Source organism: Hyperoodon ampullatus (assembly GCF_949752795.1).
Source record: "Hyperoodon ampullatus genome assembly, chromosome: 4".
NCBI lineage: Eukaryota > Metazoa > Chordata > Mammalia > Artiodactyla > Ziphiidae > Hyperoodon > Hyperoodon ampullatus.
The window spans coordinates 90,753,039-90,773,419 of NC_136917.1; positions in this window are offsets into that span (position 1 = coordinate 90,753,039).

The following is a 20,381-nucleotide window of genomic DNA, read 5'->3' on the forward strand; positions in this document are numbered from 1 at the left end:
CCAGCTCCGTTTTTCTTTCTCAAGTTTGCTTTGGCTATTCGGGGTCTTTTGTAAACACTGAACTGTTCTAGTAAGCATATTGCTAGGTTTCTCTCCCTGTGCCTGGTAGATTGAATTACTGTTCCTGAATATTACCTATCTTCCTGCCTGTATAAGTCAAGTTGCCTTGTCATTTGTGCTCTTCCTGTGGGAAAGTATAGATCCTTGATTACTGACACTATGCTGGTCCATGTGACTTGCTTCGGTCCATGGCAATGTGAAGGGACATCTAAGTCTCATATAGGGGCTGCTCTTTCAGCCTGGGTCCCTGAGCCCTGGACTGAGGAGAAAATGGAATGGAGCCCGTGAGCTGCAGAAATCTACGATAGCCCCCCAAGACCTCTATCCCCTGACACTGCTCCCATGGTTGTGTTTTAGTACAAGGCAAAAGGGATTTTGAGGATGTAATTAAGATTTCTAATCAATTGGCTTTAAGACAGGGAGGTTATCCAGGTGGGTTTAACCTAATTACATGAGTGTTTAACAGCAGAGACTTTTTGTTTTTTCTGACATAGTAAAAGAAGAAATCTGAGATACTGAAAACAAAAGAGAAATTCATTGCAAGGAAGATTCTCTATTGCTGAGATGAAGCAGGCCACAGAGGAAGGACCTGAGAGCAGCCTCTACGAGGTGAATGGTCCCTGACACTTTGCAAGAAAATGGCTGAGAGCCTGCAAGAAAAAGGGGGCTTTAATTCTCTGAGCATAAACAAAAAGTGAATATTAAGAAACCATTTAAATGTGAGGATTATTTTGTTACTTCCAAGCCCTAATTAATACACTATATCTTCAAACATACACTTGCATATATTCACACACTGAGGGCTTTAGTGGCATTATATAAATGGCATCATATTAAAATCACTTCTTTGTAACTTAGTCATTTACTCAATAAGTCAGTGTGGAAATTTTTCAAACCTATAAAAATGGATTCACAATACTACTTGTAATGGCTGTGTAGTTTTCCATTGTATGGATGCACAATATACTACTTCCTTTAAACAAGCACTGCAGGTTTAAACAAACCTGATTTAAGAAACTTTCAGGTTATACAAATGATTTTTAAAAAATCCTTCAACATCCTTTTGTATAGCTAATATTTTCATACTGTGCCCTCCAAAAGGATTTTACTAATTTATAGCCTTTATCATTTTATTTTAATAATTTGCAATCTTTTAAATGTATAATTGCTACTATTTTCCCAATTTTACTACTGCTATATATGTATACACACACACACCCTTTCATACAGTTTTAAATGTTATGAATCCAAATGTTTCTTGGTATCTTTTATTTTTGTGTTTTGACTCTAGTGTCCATTCTCTTAATTTATTAAGAAAAACTATAAATTTCAAGTTAGAAATGATGACATATAAGCAAACATTCTTTCCTTTACCTTCCACATTTTCTGTTGGTATTTCAAACAGCACTTGGAAAGTCCAAATTTTAAAGCCAGAGCAGCTGTTCAGCAAAATGTTCACACAAGACAGCAGGATAGTATGCTCTCAATAGGTTTGTATAACAAATAACTGAAAAGTTGTTTCTGCATAGCTGAGAAGTTCATGGCCAACTACAAAGTTTACATGTGTAATTTAGGTCTAACACTGGAAAAGATAGCTTGGAATGTGCATACCTGGTGTATATAAGGAGACATTGAAGGAAGCAATGAAGAGTTAAGAACAGTTTTCATCTAGATAAGGTATTGGCTTGAGTTCAGCATCATTAATTACCATTTTCCTCAGTAAATTCCTTACAATTCTTTTGAGGCAAATATCATCTTCTCTATTCAAATCTTCTGAGCCTGATTACAGTGAATACAACAGTCTTTCTCTTCTGTATAATGGGTGTCTGTGTATCATGATGTTGTTTGTATACCATGGAAATTTTTGAAGTACTTGGGGTCCTTTCATAATGAAACACAGTGCCTAGCCTGAAGATAACAATGTTAAAGTGACAAAATGGTAAAATAAGTTATTTCTTTTCTATCTGACTGAAGACTTTTAATTTATTTGATAATTTACTCGTGGTAGTAACTATATTTCAAATGCTTTCATCTGAACAAACAAAAATTGCTTTTGAAAAAATCTAATCTTTAAAGCATTTAGGGCTTCCCTGGTGGCACAGTGGTTAAGAATCCGCCTGCCAATGCAGGGGACACGGGTTCGAGTCCTGGTCCATAGAGATCCCACATGCCTTGGAGCAACTAAGCCCATACTCCACAACTACTGAGCCTGCACTCTAGAGCCCGTGCACCACACCTACTGAAGCCCGTGCACCTAGAGCCCCTGCTCCACAACAAGAGAAGCCACCACAATGAGAAGCCCACGCACTGCAATGAAGAGTAGCCCCCACTCGCAGCAACTAGAGAAAGCCCGCGCACAGCAACAAAGACCCAACACAGCCAAAAATTAAATAAATATATTTATGGGGAAAAAAAAAACATTTAACACACATGAAAAATTTGTATTCTTGGCCAAACTTAGTAGCTTTAGTTGTATTTCCTGTTATACTGGAAGTAAAGTGCCTTTGCCAAGGAAGACTAATAATGTATATAATGCCAGCACTACCTGTATTGTTTGCTTGACTGCTTTTAGCAGTAGGAGTTTGAAACCCAAAGGCAGTAAGTAAATGGAATAATAAACTTTGTACTTCATGGTATGAGGAAAAATAATTATATGTTAGGACCTAAATTTCAATGGCATATTTTATTTTTATTATTGTGGCTTTGAAAAAATTTCTTACAAGTATGAAAATTTATAGGACCTTCCTGTAGAACCTATTAAAAGGTACTAGTTCATGGATATTTTCACTTTAAAACCAAATACACAGAGAACTCAACTTGTAGTGATTCACCTGAAAAGCACTCTAACTGCATCAAACATATTATTCTTTGTGACACAAAGGGAGCTAGAACATAACATATTACCCAACAAACTCTGAGAAAATAAAGGAGACATAATCTACAAGTGGATGATAATTTTATATTTTTTAAAAAAATCAAGGGCCCATCTCCACAAAGTTCTCCTCAAAGCTATCTGTTGAAGTTTCACCAAGAAGTCCTTTAGAATTCCATAACCTTCATGATAAAATACCTCATCTTCTGATTTGTTCTAGTTCGTAAAAGTATTTTAAAAAGATCTTTATGTGAAAAATTGGAGTCTACCATATTAAGTATCATTTATTTGAATAATGATTGTTATTTTTCTCATGAGGAAAAGAGATATATATCCTTTCACAAGTAGCACTGAAAATCAAATCAGTAAGAAATTTGCCATGATTTGAATCTTTCCCATAATTTATGGTAAGTTATTTTTGAATCTCTATTCATGAAAACAAAAGAGGTAATTTGTGCTAATTTCCTTTCTCTAATTAAAGGGCATACTCAAAGGCACACCAGAAGGTTTTTGTATCTATTATACATAGCATCTTGCCTATTGGAAACAAAAGAGATCTTCAATAAATGCTGATTGTGTGACTGAATATGGATCCTAGAAATAATTCAGGAACCAAATATCTCTTTACAAACTCACCCAAGGTACAGATTATAAAATTTTGATTGAAATTGAAATTGTAATGAAAAGTGCTCTGTTTTTCCACATTTCTTTACATGCACTTACTGTGCTACCACGACTGATACTTTGAGAAGACACTTTTGTTCCTAAGGATAGAAGACCTTTATTTAATACAGGTGGAACAGTAATTATGATCAATGTAAATTTCCAAGCACAGATTGTGCAAGCTGCTGGTGCTGGCAGTGTACTTTGTGTGTATTGATATCCACGTGCCAAATACTGCATCTATTAGCCCAGAGACATCAGTGGGAATGGACACAAGCTGAACACCACATACTGAAAATAAACAGGAACTCAGTGTCTTAACTCAAGATGTAAAATCAGTATGAAAACTTAAATGAATGAGATTGAAAAAAAAAAGATTGATAAAGTTTGCAGGAATTTAAATTTCTAAATTTAAACTTCTCTAGAAATTCAAAATCACTACCACTTCACTATATATTTTGCTTCAATTTTTGTTCTCACTCTCTGTAAATTTCACAGTATCTTTGGAGCTACTAAATTTTGGAGTAATGTAAGAAAGGATTCCTGTGGGATAACTAAAACAATTAGTATGAAATATTTGATACGTAAAACATATGAAAATGTGAGTAATATATATAAAATACACATATGTTATGTTATAAAGCTTAATAATGAAATGAATGTTGGTAAACCTGTGCATCAACATATGTGTCAATATTGCAAATACCATTAGAGCTGCCTCGTGCTCCCCAGAACCCCACATGTACTCTGCAGATTCTTTTGTTATATCTGTTGGAAACTAACTTTCAAAAATATGTGGCTTGATTTCAACTTTCTTTATGGTGTCTACTGATGAATGTGAATCTTAAATTTTGTTAATTTATTTATAGTTCATATTTGTTTCATTTTTCAATAAAATAAACTATTTCCTAACATGAAGATTAAAAACATTCTCCTGTACTTCTAGAAAAGGTTAAATATTTAATTTTTTGCATTGAAATATTTAGTCCATATTAAACTAATTTTTGTGGATGGTTGATGTATGGATTACATTTCAATTGTTTTGTTCCATTTGGCTATCCCATTGTCTCAACATCATTATTGTTAACTTCCTTAAAAAAAACAAAAACAAAAACAAAAAACCCTGTTTGGTTTAGCTGTAAATGTATTGATTCAATAGATTAATCTTTATGGTGTTGACTATACCTGTCTTTGAAAGGGTCTATTGCTTCATTTATTTAGATCTCTTAATATCTTTCAGTATGGTCCACATTTTATCTTTAAAGTTCTTGCACAACTTATGATTACTTTGATATCTCACAATTTTGTTATTCTTGTTAAACATTGTTTTTAAAAGTTTTATAACTATTTTATAGATAAATAGAAGTACAGTTCATTGTTTATACCAATATCTGCAACTTCACTAACTTCTTACACAACTCTAATAATGATAATTTGTCTATAGATATATTTGGGAAGCCTTTATAGAAATATCTATATAATTCATGGATAATAAGTTTCTTTTTCCTCTCAAAGTTCTTTTTTCTTGCACCATCTAAGGCTTTTAGTACCTCTTGATATAGAACCTGTTACAATAATATTCTTTGTCTTGCTGCTGATCTATAAGAAATACTTTTAGCATTTTGCCAGAGGAAATTATATTTACTGAGTATTTTGATAGACAGAGTTTAGGAAGTTAAGTTTTTTCCCATCTCCAATTTGCTAGATGATTATATATCAATTAGTCATAAATTTTATCATGTGCTTTTTCTGATTCTATTGAGGTGATAACATGGATTTTTCTTTTATAACCTGTTACTGAGATGGATTATATTTATGGATTTTATAATGTGAAACCACTCTTTCATTCCTAGGATATATTCGTAATTTTTTTTTATATGTTGCTGCTAGCATTTTGTTTTAGATTTTTGAATCTCTTCAAGGTCCTTGTTTGATTTTGATATCAAGGTTTGATTATGATAACAGGACTTATTAAATAAGTTGCCCCCTCACCCTTTATTCTATTCTGTTTAAGAACTTGCTGGAGGTTGTAATTATAAATTACTTAAACTTTTGCTTGAACTTACCAGTAAAACTATCTGGGCCTGGTGTCTTCTTCATAAGAAACGTTAAATCACAGATTCAGTTTATATAGTGATTATAGATAATTTACATTTCCTTTTTATTCTTGATTTAGTTCTATTAAATTATCCATTTCAAGGTATTTGCCCACTTAATTCTAACATTTTATTCTTTATTGGCACTGAGGTTTTCATAATAGTCTCGTTAACTTTTAACCCATGCTGTTTCTTTAGTATGTCCTCTTTTCAATTTCCAATATTATTTTTGTGTGTTATTTCTCTCCCTCTTTCTGTCAGTCTCATCAGAAATGTTTTTCTCTTTTTATTAGTCTTTTTGCCAGAGCTAATTTTCAGGCTTTGTTGAAACTCTGTATTGCATTTTTAAGGAGTCAAATTGTGGTGATATTCTCCTGAGGGAATCTGAGGTTTCTCTTCCAGAATCTAGAGAAAGCTACTAATTTGAACCTACTCTAACTCTCCTTAATGTTTATAGATTTGTGGGCAATTTCAGAGTCAGGCTTCTGTCTGTCTAGTGGAGAATATCAATATCAGGCTGAGTTTCTCCATTTCCAGTCTGACATTGCCATTTTTCATGAATGCAACCTTGTTTCTGTGTGCACTAGTTTTCAAGTGTCAGTTTTACCCCACTGGCTTATTTCTATTTTTATTTGTCCTTGGACATTTCTTTTGTTTACAACTGTGTTTTAAAAGTGTATTTGTTGTAAATTATCTAGGATCAAGTTGTACTGTACTAAGAAATCCCTTCAGGGTATCTTTCTGTCATACTGCTGGAAATGGAATTCCCCTTTGAGATATTTTCAAAGGTTCAGGTATTTCAGATAACCTTTACTTAAATATTTGATCTTAGGGAATGTGTGTCCTTTGAAGTCTGCTCTTCAAACCTTTAGGTAAATTAGGAAAGTAATTTAAGATTCAACAATTGAAGCCTTAGCTGTTATTCTTTGAAAATATGAAAATAAATTCCTGTATGCTATGAGAAATCTCTTTCCAATACTAATATCTTATCAACTGTTTCATATCATATTTTAGCTCTCTTGGTATTACTGAAAATGGACGTGGAAAACGAACATTTATTAAGCCCTTGCATTGTGCCAGACATTTTATTAGTTGTTTTTCATTTGCCAGCTCAATAAATCCTCAGGCTAATTTTATGACTCAGTGTTATGGCCATTTTTATTTTCAAGAAAAAGAGAGACAAAGAAATTTGCAAGGGCTAACAGTAGTTTAAGGATTCAAATTGAGGTCTGTTTGATCTAAAGTTATTCTACAATATAGTAGTACCACCTACCTCTATTTTATAGGTGTGGAACTTGAGGCTTACAAAGTCTAAGAAGAACTTATCCAAATATAAGTGAAACCTGGGTCTCTTTGACTTCAAAGTCCATGCATTTTACATTTTGTTCTGTAAATGCATCATTACCATACCATAAAATATAGGATGCCACTTCAAGTAAGTCTCACATATTCTTAAACCATCAGGAGTCTAAGAGCAGCATGTTTTTATCATCACTCCTTTAAGTCATGTATTAGTGCAGATATCGATATAATGATATATCTAATTTTATAATTAACATACAATAAAACACATCCATTTAAATTGTTCAGTTTCATGAACTTTGACAGAAATAGACATCCATGAATTCACAGCCACAATTATAGTACTGAACATTACTATCACTCCCAAAAGGTTACTGTGGCCCGGTTGCAGTTCATCTCTCCATCTGTCCAAGATTCTGCCACTACTGATATGTTTTTGTTACCTTAGAGTAGTATCTATTTTCCAGATTTTTTATATAAATAGAATTTTACAGTATGTGCTCAATGTATCTGACTTCATTCATCACAGTGATTTTGAGATTCATTCATGTTGTGTATATCAGTATTTCATTCCTCTTAGATGGCTAGTATCCTGTTACACCGTATTTTGTTTCTCTATTTTCCTTTTGATGAACATTTGGGTTGCTTAGAACTTTGGGGTATTGCAATTAAAACTGCTACAGGGACTTCCCTGGTGGTCCAGTGGTAAAGAATCTGCCTTCCAATGCAGGGGACGCGGGTTCAATCCCTGGTTGGGGAACTAAGATCCCGCATGCCGCGGTGTAGCTAAGCCTGCATGCCACAACTTCTGAGCTCACGCGCCTCAGCTAGAGAGCGCAAACCCCCTGGAGCCTGCATGCCTCAACCAGAGAAGAAAAAACCCGCATGCCACAGCTAGAGAGAAGCCCATGTACTGCAACAAAAGATCCTACATGCCGCAGCTAAGACCCGAGGCAGCCAAAAAAAAAAAAAAAAAAAAACTGCTATAAATATTGATATATAAATATTTGGTGTCATATATACTTTTATTAACCTTGGAAAAATACTTAGAGTTGATGGCTAGTGTATGTGGAAGGTATTTATCTATCTAAATATATATAGCTCTATCTATCTATCTATCATCTATCTATATAAAGAAATTGTCAGTTTTCCAAAGTGGTAATTATATTTTACATTCTAACCAGTAATTTTTGAGGTTTCTTGTTATTCCAAGAGCTGTCCAATACTTCGCATTTTCATACTTTTAAAAAAATGTAGCCATTTTAGCTTGTGTGCATGTGTTTGCATGTGTGTGTGTGTGTGTGTGTGTCTATGTGCACATACATGCACCATCATAAAGAATTATCTCATGTGGTTCAAACTGGCAATTAGTTGATGACTAATGATGTGGAGCAACTATTTATGTGACCATTGGTCATTTATATACCTTCTTTTGGTAAGTGGCATTCAAGGGTTTTGTCCACTTTTCAAAATTGGCTTATTAGTCTTCCTATTGTGTTTTAAGAACCCATTGTATATTCCAGTTATGAGTCCTTTACCTAATATATGAATAGTGAGTTTTTTCTGTCTGTAGTTTGACTTTTCATTTTCTTAATGGTATCTTTTGTTGAGCAAAAGTTTTTCATTTTGATGAAGTCCAAATTATCAATTTTCTTCTTTTATTGTGCACTTACTGTGTGCTATGTAAAAATACTTGCCAATCCAAAGGTCACGCAGGTTGTCTCCTATGTTGTCTTCTGTAAGTTTAACAATTTTAGCCTTTATATTTAAGTCTATGATCCATTCTCTTTACAGATAAGAGTAGAAATTGAAATTTTTCTATACAGATATCCAGTGCATCTAATGAAATTTCATATAAAGACTTCCTTTTCATCAATGATCTTGACATCTCTAAAAAATCAAATATATATGTATTTATATATGTAGTTGTATTTCTAGACAATCTATAATTTTCAAATGATTTATATGCCTAAGCTTCCACCAATCACATTGTCTTGATTAAGGCTCTTACTAGTACCTCATAAAATCAAGTACCCTGAGTCCCCAGATTTGTTCTTTTTTAAAATTTCTTTTTGTGTGACTTTACATACAAATTTTAGAATAGATTGTCAATTTGTTTTTTTTAAATCTGGCATCATTTTGACAGTTGTTATATGAAAATCTACAAGTCAATTTAGGTACAGTTGATGTCTTACTGATATTCACTTTTCCAGTCCATGAATATATTTTTCTATTTATTTATATTTTCTTTAAAAAGGTACAGAAATACTTTTTGGTGTTCCATACAATACCATGCACATCTTTAAAACATGTGTAAGTATATTTTTGACCCTATTGTAAATAGAATTCTTAGAAATTTCATTTTTCAACTTTTGCTACTCTGGATTTTATAGGTTAACCGTATATTCAATGGCTTTCCTAATTCATTTATTCATGAGGTCGTTTTGTAGATTTCTTTAGATTTTCTACTTAAAACGTGATGTACATAATATTGTTCTTTTTCTTTGGTTTATTTCAAAATTGACTTTCTCATTATTTTTGTTTTCTCAGTACTTTAACTTTGATGTACCTAGGTGTGAATTTCTTTGTATTTATCCTGTTTGGCTTTGCAAAGTTTCTTGAATGCATAAAATACATCTTTCACCAAATTTTATTAGTATTTAGCCTTCATTTTGTCAAATATTTTTTCTACCACAATATTGATATCTATGTTAATATATGTTAGACTTTTTGTTAATGTCCCATAAGTCCTTAAATCTCTGCTTATTTTACCTAATTTTTTTTCCTGCTATTCCTCTGCTTTGATATTTTTTATTGATCTGATTCAAATGTATGATTCTTCCATTATCTTCTTACACTCTTAAGATCTTCCAGATAATTTTTATTTAGGATTTTGTGTTTCTCATCTCTAGAATTTCCATTTTAAAAAATACATTTCCTATATCTCTATCTTTACATTCATTACAAGTATATTTCTTCTTTACTTCATTCGATGTAGGTGTAAAAGCTATCTTAAAGTCCTTTCCTTATAATTACAGCATCTTGGTCTATTCAATTTTGGTCTCTGTTAATCGCATTTTAGCAAGCAATTAATTTAGTTTGATCCAAATTACCAACTTAGTCACAACTCCAGTGGGAATCAACTCAGATCTCAGTTCGGTTCTTTTGACTTAGTCACACTCTGTTTCAGTACACACGATTCATGGGTCAGAACAATTTGGGTAAAATTTATACAGAGAATTTGGGATTTCTCTTCTCTGTCTCTCTCTTTTCAATGGTGCCCCCCAACACCCTCATTTTATAGCTGCTATGGTTTGATTCAGCTCCTTTCCAGTATGTTTCTTCAGGTCAGAAAGATGGCATGTCTTCTATTGGAGTTTCAAACACTCTGCACTATGCTTCAATTGCCATCAAGCTAAAGCTGTAAAAATCTTACCCCATGTTATTCTCTTTAAACTTTTAACTCTCCTCCAAAATTTACCTGCTTTTGTTCTTTCTCTAGAGCTCTTTCGGAGTGTTTGGGGATGGGGGTGGGGGTAACTGATGTTAGTTTGTTTAGTATTTTGTGCAATGTTTGTAGTTGCTATAAATATGATGGTAAATTACTACTTTACCTCACCACACCTAATGCAGAACACCTCTCTTATACTTTTGTTTCTTAAAGCTGAATATATCTCTCACATTTTAAATTCTTTTCTCCCATCTTTCAGTACATAAGAGGTTGTATTTTAATTCTGCTAATTCACATTTGCTTTCGGAGACATGAAGTAGCCATTAAAATTTGTATTCTTTACAGTATAAAAGGATTGCTATGATCTTAATCAGGTAATAATGGTTCCTGTCTAAACATTTTGAAATAATTTGGAATTAGGCATTTTTAAGGATAAAGTAAATTAGCTCAAGCTTTCCAAATTATACTCCTTTTACACACACACACATATATATATATATATGCACATAGAAGGTTATTAAATGAAACTTTTCTAATTGTATAAAAATTTGAGTTAAAGCTTAAAGGAACTTAAACATGACAAATACACCAATTTGCAAAGAGAGTGATTAAATTCAACATTGCTAAGGTTGAAAAAGCAGCATATATTGCAAGTTATTTGGGAGAGAGAAATCTAAAGACTGCTTAAGTAGTGAATTTTTATTTAAAAATAGTTTTCAGAGCACTCTGAGTTTTCTCTTACTTACTTGTAGGGGAGCATAGGAGTAGAGGTACTTTTCACTCAAAGCCAACTATGGAAAGTATTAAGAAAACTGCTTTTAGGAAAAGTGTGTACTTTCAAGGAGAAGAAGATATTATTATAACGGGATGCTTGCTGATGGGCAAAATCCATGGGCTTGCCCTTTACTGCTTCAGGGCCATGCATGGGGAGAGATCTCCTCAGTGAATTTGTGCTATTCCATAGAATTTAAAGGACCAAATCAATTTCTGACTCTGTAACCCCAATTTCCAAGAACTACCTAGGCAGAGTTCAAAAATACCATAAAGGTATTTCCCAAATAAAATTCCTCTTCCACTTTTTATTCTTTTTTGAGAGGGTCTATTTTTCTATTATTCCCTTTTGTTAATCATGTGAAATAAATATTCATCTTTCTTGCAATACTTTTGTTTGTTTTAAGTTACGAACAAAGGTATATTAGAATCTCCCACTATAGATTTTCCTTTTTCTCATATGTCATTTATGGAAATATATAGATATTGATGCTATATTAGATATAAACACATTGAGATTTGTTATATTTTATAATAACACAATTATAAAATACATTACATTTCCTCCATTTTACTCCCTTTTTGCACTTTGTGCTGTACTTGTTGTAAATTTATAAATTCCACAAGATTTTTACTTTATAAAGTCAACATTCATTAAGAATTAGTAACCCATCTACTCTTTCCTTCCTATATCTCCATGTTTTCATCTGAGACCATTTTTTTTCTGCCCATAGAAGTCATTTAGTGTGGATCTGTTGACAAGTATTCTCTTTTATCTTTACTTGTTTGTTCTAAACTCTGTTGTATTTTCATCACTGAAGGAAATTTTCACTAGATATAGAATTTTCAGCTAGCAGCCATTTCTTTTATTCCATTACATTTCATTCCACTTTTCTCTAGTTTCTATTTAACTGTGTTGAATAGTCAGCTTAGCCTTCTTGTTTCCTGTTTGAAGTTATGATGTCTGTTAATTTTTTCTGGTTCTTTCAAATTTTTTTTTATTTTATTTTAAGAAACTTAACCATCAATGGTAATCATGTTTCTTTTGAATTGATTCTGCTTGGAATTGTAGTGTTTCTTAAATCTGTTGTTTGAGTTACGTGCATCAGTTTTGGAAAATTATTCACTTCTATTTCTTGAAGTATCAATTCTGCTTCATTCTCTCCTTCTGGGACACTGATTGAAGAAACGTTAGATATTTTCACTGAATCTTACATTTATCTCTGGTAATTCTGAGTAATTTCTGCCTTTCTTCTCTCCATGTATCAGTCTGAATATTTTATTCAGTTAACTGATCTTTTCTTATCTGTACCTGTTTTGCTGTTAAGATGATACATTGATTACTTATACTCAGTTATTATAATTCTGTTTTAGGATTAGTTTTATAGTTTTCTGTTGTTTGATAAAATTCTCCATATTATTCTTCAATTTTTTGAATCATTAATCACATCCACATCTAATAACACCTCTGGATCTCCTGTGGGTCTATTTCTAATATCTCTATTATCCATTCTGTGAGTCATTATTTTTCTTTTTGCACATTTGGTGGTTTATATTTGAGCTCCTACAGTTTATATGAAAACTTGAAGAGATGATTTTAGTATTATCTTCCTTTAGGAAGAATTTACTTTTGTCTGGCCAGGCAGCAGTTTGCCTTCATTTGATCAGATGTTGAGCTGATTTGAAGCTGGACATCATTCTTTGAGAAGAGCTGTCTAATTCAATTTCATCCTTACAGAGTACAGCACTTCAGGGATTACATGTGAAATCCTGGGCTTTGGACCAATGTTCCTCCTTCATGCAGGGCCATAAATTTGAAAATTTTATATCCTGGCCTGTTAAGAATGTCAGAAACTCTGTTCTAATTAAAGTTCCTGAGCAGCCACTTCCTGCTTGGCTTTAGTCTTTCAACTGCTTCCTTGAACTTGGCAGATGCCAAGAAGTGTGACTTAAAAATGTTAACTCACCTTTCTTCCCTTTTCTTCCCTGTAGTACACTAGGTCCTCAAGATCACGTTGTATTTTAGCTCCCTCATTTTTTCTGTTTGATTTTTAAAAATTTATTCAAATCTAACTTTTTTTGTTGATGGTCTGTGCTATAAACAAAAACAAAAAACAAACAAAAAAATATTCGTCTAGAAATAGCCAGTCCTCCTTTGTTAGATGTGGAATTCCTATTTTCCTTCTATGATGTTCAGTTCATATTAAACTATTCAAAACCAAAATTCAAATACATATTAACCTATTTTAATGATATGTTTCTGAATTATTTTCATTAGCAAACCAATGTCATTTTGTGGTTATACATTGACTTATCATTGACTGGTTAATAAATTCTGGAATCAGGAAAAATCAAAGCTAGCTTAAATACTATGAGAATTAGAAATAGAATCTTTTCTCTTTTACCTACTTAATAGATATAATTTTAGTACATGCTCTGCCACTCAATGTGTGGTATTTTTCAAATTACTTTACCTCTCCAGGTCTCAGTATTCTGAGATAAAAGAAATGAGTTCAACCAAATGATCTTTAAAAGACCTTCCATAACTAAAATTCTGTGATTTAATAAGAATAAATTAAACTTGAATCTTTGATGATTAAAGTTTAATTTGAATCTTGAAATCCATGAGATTTTTGTAGTTTCTAAACTTAGAAAAAAATAATATTATTCCTCATCCCTAGTGCTACAATATGTCCCACATGAGCTGGGCAAGTTTTAATGCAATAATTCCTTTTTGAATAATTAATTGCCAAGAAACGTTGAAGAGGACTATTAATATCAGGGACACATTCTACCACATATAAATACATATTATAAAGATTAATAATTATAATGGTAGGATGTTAATATAAGAATACAGATATTAATAAATTAAACAGAATGGAGAACATACAGATTTATATAAATATGAAAGGCCTAATTAATAGAGTGAGATTTAGCATTGTATATCAGTGGGGGAACATGGGCTAGTCATAAAATGGGGTTGAAACAGTTAACTATCTATATAGAAAAGGAAAACAATCCCCACTTCAGAATGTACACAATTAAGACTGAGTAATGATCCATATGTAAAAAATCACATTTTTCATTATATCAGCATTGCAAGATAATCTTAAACTTGAAATGAAACCTTCAAGCCATAAGAAAAATAATTTGTAATAAAGGGTGTGGGAGGTGGAGGCATTTTCATGATTAAGATTTAGGACTCTAAGATTTAGAATGCTATCACACTCATGTCTGATGTCAGAGACATGTCATCATGCCACATTCTAGCTATATAAATTAGGAATGATTACTTAAAAGTTTAATCATCTTCCTCAAGTGTAAAAGTGAATAATAGGATCTATTTTTTGAGAAATACAATAAGAATTAAATAGGATAATACCAAAATACTTTTTTTTTTTTTTGCGGTATGCGGGCCTCTCACTGTTGTGGCCTCTCCCGTTGCGGAGCACAGGCTCCGGACGCGCAGGCTCAATGGCCATAGCTCACGGGCCCAGCCGCTCTGTGGCATGTGGGATCTTCCCGGACCGGGGCACGAACCCGTGTCCCCTGCATCGGCAGGCAGACTCTCAACCACTGTGTCACCAGGGAAGCCCCAAAATACTTAAGGTATTGCCAGAAAAAAGTAGTACACAATTACTGTTAGTAACTGTCCTTGAAAAATCTCACATTTTCTCTGTTGAGATTGACAGTACTTGGAGAAGAAATGAAAACTTGGAAAGACATATTAATTTTGCAAAATTCGTACGTTCATATGGCATAAGCCAAGCACTCCTATTTACTGAAGATACAAAAGGGACAAGGCATGGCAATCGTCCTTCAGTTACTCCAGTCTAGTAATTTTTTTGAAGAATCAGAAAGAGATGACAAGCAGCTCTTGAAAGGATTGACAAGTGGTGTTGAAGGCTCACACTGCCTAGGTTGAAGACCATGAAATATAATGACAGCAACTGACGTGCTGGTTAATTTTATTTTATTACAGCTTAGCATCACAAATATACAAACAGAGAAAGTAGAGTTTTTACTGTTCTAAACTTAAAGGTCTATAGTATTAATGTAACAAAAAGACCACTTTTTTATAGTTCTTATTAGGTTAGCTAAGAGATCCAAGACCTATAGAAAGAAAACTAAAGCCATTCAAGACAATGTAATAAGAAAAGGATGGAGGAACTAGATATTCAATGACTTATAATGACCTATAATTTTCAATAAGAAAGTAAGAGAGTGAAGAGAATATAAGGTTGAGGCACAAAATTATTTACTGGGGTATAAGGTTGTAGAATTAAGATACTTCCATGTACAGGCAAACCTAAGAATTAACCATGGGAAGAATTTACTGAAGAAGAGTGGGCATGACAGTTGAGCAGAAGTTCCTGAAAATCTCTGTATCCCAGATAGCAAGAAAAATGTATTTATTAAACATGGGCATATGGAAATTGTTGATGTTGACTTAAATTTAGTTTCTTTTCTACCACCAATATATGGGATGCTAGGCCTATATTGTAGATTTTAGTATTATGCAATTGCAAATATCCACATGAACCTTTGGCTAAAGACTCATACTTCATAGTATGGGCTACGAGACTCCTCTCTCAAACTCTCTGCAGTTTCTCACACCTCTGAGTCTTGGCACATACTGGTCCCTCTGCCTGGAACACTTACTCCTGTTCCTTACCTGGCTAATTTGAACTTAACCTTCAACACTCAGCTAAAGCTGTCGGGAAGACTTTTCTGACCCCACCTTCACCCACCCCTCTTTATCCTCAGGACTGTACATGTTTCTAGTCTGTCAGCTTGTCATTTCCTTCAAAAGACTGTGAACTATTTGAAAACAGGGGCTATATTTTTTTCGTTAACCCAGAATTTAGTACAATTTCTGTGACATAGAAGATGTATTATAAATGTTAATAGGTTGAATGTTAATATGTTGAATCTACAAGCTAGCTTGTTAACGTTCAAAGGATTCTAAACCTGTGAAGATAATTACACAGATAAGTCTAGAGAAACAAAAAAAACCCTATGAGCTTCCCTGAACAAATCCCCACATGGAAGTTTCCATTTCCAAGCTAAAGATATCACTTAGAATTCAAATACTTTTATTCCAACTCAGACTACAAAGCTACATTTCACCTTTTTTTTTTTTAAGATTTTTAAAAATTTCATTTTGTTTATTTTTTATACAGCAGTTTGTTATTAGTTATCTATTTTATACATATTAGTGTATATATGTCAATCCCAATCTCCCAATTCATCCAACCACCATCACCCTCCACCGCTGCTTTCCCCCTTAGTGTCCATACGTTTGTTCTCTACATCTGTCTCTCGTTCTGCCTTGCAAACCAGTTCATCTGTACCATTTTTCTAGATTCCACATATATGCCTTAATATATAATATTTGTTTTTCTCTTTCTGACATACTTCACTCTGTATGACAATCTCTAGGTCCATCCAAGTCTCTAAAAGTAACCCAATTTTGTTCCTTTTTATGGCTGAGTAATATTCAATTGTATATATGTACCACATCTTCTTTATCCATTCATTTGTCGATGGGCATTTAGGTTGCTTCCATGACCTGGCTATTGTAAATAGTGTTGCAATGAACACTGTGGTGCATGTGTCTTTTTTTTTTTTTTTTTTTACATTATGTGGGACTCTCACTGTTGTGGCCTCTCCCACTGCGGAGCACAGGCTCTGGACACGCAGGCTCAGCGGCCATGGCTCACGGGCCTAGCCGCTCCAAGGCATGTGGTATCTTCCCAGACCGGGGCACGAACCCGTGTCCCCTGCGCATGTGACTTTTTGAATTATGGTTTTCTGTGGGTATATGCACAGAAGTGGGATTGCTGGGTCATGTGGTAGTTCTATTTTTAGTTTTTTAAGGAACCTCCATACTGTTCTCCACAGTGGCTGTATCAATTTACATTCCCACCAACAGTGCAAGAGGGTTCCCTTTTTTCCACACCCTCTCCAGCATTTGTTGTTTGTAGATTTTCTGATGATGCCCATTCTAACCGGTGCGAGGTGATACCTCATTGTAGTTATGATTTGCATTTCTCTAATAATTAGTGATGTTGAGTAGCTTTTCATGTGCCTCTTGGCCATCTGTATGTCTTCTTTGGAGAAATATCTATTCAAGTCTTCTGCCCATTTATTGACTGGGTTGTTTGTTTTTTTGGTATAGAACTGCATGAGCTGTTTATGTATTTTGGGGATTAATCCTTGTCCGTTGATGCATTTGCAAATATTTTCTCCCATTCTGAGGGTTGTCATTTCATCCTGTTTATAGTTTCCTTTGCCGTGCAAAAGCTTTTAAGTTTCATTAGATCCCATTTGTTTATTTGTGTTTTTATTTCCATTATTCTAGGAGGTGGGTCAAAAAAGATCTTGCTGTGATTTATGTCAAAGAGTGTTCTTCCTATGTTTTTCTCTAAGAGTGTTATAGTGTCCAGTCTTAGATTTAGGTCTTTAGTCCATTTTGAGTTTATTTTTGTGTATTGTGTTAGAGAGTGTTCTAATTTCATTCTTTTACATGTAGCTTTCCAGTTTTCCCAGCACCAATTACTGAAGAGACTGTCTTTTCTCCATTGTAGATCCTTGCCTCCTTTGTCATAGATTAGTTGACCATAGGTGTGTGGGTTTATCTCTGGGCTTTCTATCCTGTTCCATTGATCTATATTTCTGTTTTTGTGCCAGTACCATATTGTCTTGATTACTGTAGCTTTGTAGTATAGTCTGAAGTCAGGGAGTCTGATTCCTCCAGCTCTGTTTTCTCAAGAGTGCTTTGACTATTCAGGGTCTTTTGTGTCTCCATATAAATTTTAAGATTTTTTGTTCTAGCTCTGTAAAAAATATCATTGGTAATTTGATAGGGATTGCATTGAACCTGTAGATAGCTTTGGGTAGTAGAGTCATTTTCACAATACTGATTCTTCCAATCCAAGAACATGATATATCTCTCAGTTTGTTTGTATCACCTTTGATTTCTTTCATCAGTGTCTTATAGTTTTCTGCATACAGGTCTTTTGCCTCCTTAGGTAGGTTTATTCCGAGGTATTTCATTCTTTTTGTTGCAATGGTAAATGGGAGGGTTTCCTTAATTTCTCTTTCAGATTTTTTATCATTAGTGTATAGGAATGCAAGAGATGTCTGTGCATTAATTTTGTATCCTGCTACTTTACCAAATTCATTGATTAGCTCTAGTAGTTTCCTGGTGGCATCTTTAAGATTCTCTGTGTATAGTATGATGTCATCTGCAAATAGTGACAGTTTTACGTCTTCTTTTCTGATTTGTATTATCTTTTTTCTTTTTCTTCTCTGATTGCTGTGGCTAGGACTTCCAAAACTATGTTGGATAATAGTGGTGAGAGTGGACATCCTTGTCTTGTTCCTGATCTTAGAGGAAATGCTTTCAGTTTTTCACCATTGAGAATGATGTTTGCTGTGGGTTTGTCATATATGGCCTTTATTATGTTGAGGTAGGTTCCCTCTATGTCCATTTTCTGGAGAGTTTTTATCATAAATGAGTGTTGATTTTTGTCAAATGCTATTTCTGCAGCTATTGAGATGATCATATTGTTTTTATTCTTCAATTTGTTAATATGGTGTATCACATTAATTGATTTGTGTATATTGAAGAATCCTTGCATCCCTGGGATAAATACCATTTGATCATGTTGTATGATCCTTTTAATGTGTAGTTGGATTCTGTTTGCCAGTATTTGTTGATGATTCTTGCATCTATATTCATCAGTGATACTGGTCTGTAATTTTCTTTTTTTTTTTTTTTTTTTGTATTATCTTTGTCTGCTTTGGTATCAGGGTGATGGTGGCCTCGTAGAATGAGTTTGGTAGTGTTCCTTCCTCTGAAATTTTTTGGAAGAGTTTGAGAAGGATGGGTGGACTTTTGTTTGATGGAAGATTTTTAATCACAGTTTCAATTTCATTACTTGTGATTGGTCTGTTCATATTTTCCATTTCTTCCTAGATCAGTCTTGAAAGGTTATACCTCTCTAAGAATTTGTCCATTTCTTCCAGGTCGTCCATTTTATTTGCATAGAGTCACTTGTTGTAGTCTCTTATGAGGCTTTGTATTTCTGCAGTGTCCACTGTAACTTCTCCTTTTTCATTTCTAATTTTATTGGTTTGAGTCCTCTCTCTTCTTTCCTTGATGAGTCTGGCTAAAGGCTTACCAATTTTATCTTCTCAAAGAACAAGCTTTTAGTTTTATTGATCTTTGCTATTCTTTTCTTTGTTTCTATTTCATTTATTTCTGCTCTGATGTTTATGATTTCTCTCCTTTTACTAACTTTGGGATTTGTTTGTTCTTCTTTCTCTAGTTCCTTTAGGTGTAAGGTTAGATTTGTTTTTTGAGATTTTTCTTGTTTCTTGAGGTAGGATTGTATTGCTATAAACTTCCCTCTTAGAACTCTTTTTGCTGAATCCCACAGGTTTCAGATCATTGTGTTTTCATTGTCATTTGTCTCTAGGTATTTCTTTTTTTCCTCTTTGATTTCTTCAGTGATTTCTTGTTTATTTAGTAACATATTGTTTAGCCTCCATGTGTTTGTGTTTTTTACATTTTTTCCATGTAATGGATTTCTAATCTCATAGTGTTGTGGTTGGAATAGATGTTTGATATGTTTTAAATTTTCTTATATTTACCAAGGCTTGGTTGTGACCCAAGATGTGATCTACCCTGGAGAATGTTCCGTGTGCACTTGAGAAGAAAGTGTAATCTGCTGTTTGCTGATGGAATGTCCTATAACTATCAATTAAATCTATCTGGTCTATTGTGTCATTTAAAGCTTTTGTTTCTTTATTAATTTTCTCTCTGGATGATCTGTCCATTGGTGTAAGTGAGGTCTTAAAGTCCCCCACTTTATTTATTTTATTATTGCTTCCCTGTTGATTTCCTCTTTTATAGCTATTAGCATTTGCCTTATGTATTGAAGTGCTCCTATGTTGGGTGCATATATATTTATAATTGTTACATCATCATCTTGTATTGATCCCTTAATCATTATGTAGTGTACTTCCTCGTCTCTTGTAATGTTCTTTATTTTAAAGTCTATTTTATCTGATATGAATATTGCTACTCCAGCTTTCTTTTGATTTCCATTTGCATGGAATATCGTTTTCCATCCCATCACTTTCAGTCTGTATG